Source organism: Corvus brachyrhynchos, unplaced genomic scaffold, assembly GCF_000691975.1.
Source record: "Corvus brachyrhynchos isolate BGI_N302 unplaced genomic scaffold, ASM69197v1 scaffold537, whole genome shotgun sequence".
In the NCBI taxonomy this organism is placed as follows: Eukaryota; Metazoa; Chordata; class Aves; order Passeriformes; family Corvidae; genus Corvus; species Corvus brachyrhynchos.
In genome coordinates this window covers 37,496-38,051 of record NW_008239053.1, presented here as the reverse complement: position 1 = coordinate 38,051, position 556 = coordinate 37,496, and the positions used below count along the sequence as shown (strand labels likewise).

General features: G+C 46.0%; 1 protein-coding gene across 1 annotated transcript in view; it reads left to right on the top strand.

Moving 5' to 3' along the window:
• The window catches only part of LOC108447861 (sodium/glucose cotransporter 2-like), a gene marked incomplete at its 5' end in the record, with an annotated part of 10,929 nt that overhangs the window by 4,821 nt on the left and 5,552 nt on the right, over positions 1-556 (top strand). The gene's annotated exons all lie outside the window — the stretch shown is intronic.

The window sequence follows — 556 nt, the reverse complement described above, 5'->3', positions numbered from 1 at the left end:
CAAGATGGCCACCAAGGAATTGATCCAATATGGTTGCCCAAGATGGCTGCCAAGGAATTGATCCAATATGGCTGCCCAAGATGGCTGCAAGTGGCTTAGGCGGTGTGGCTACCAAGATGGCCACTAAGGAATTGATCCAAGATGGCTGCCAAGATGGCTGCCAAGTAATTTATCCAATATGGCTGACAAGGAATTGATCCAAGATGGCTGCCCAAGATGGCTGCCAAGTGATTGATCCAAGATGGCCACCCATTGGTTTGTACTGGTCCGTACTGGTTTATACTGGTTCATACTGGTTTATACTGGTCCGTACCGGTTTATACCAGTTTATACTGGTCTATACTGGTTTACACTGGTCTATACTGGTCCATACTGGTTTATACCGGTCCATACCGATCCATAGTGGTTTACACTGGTCTATACTGGTTCATACCGGCCCTTACTGGTTTATACTGGTCCATACTGGTCCATACTGGTCTAGACTGGTTTATACTGGATTTTGGGGTTTATACCAGTCTATACCAGTCCATACTGGTCTATACTGGTCCATACTGGT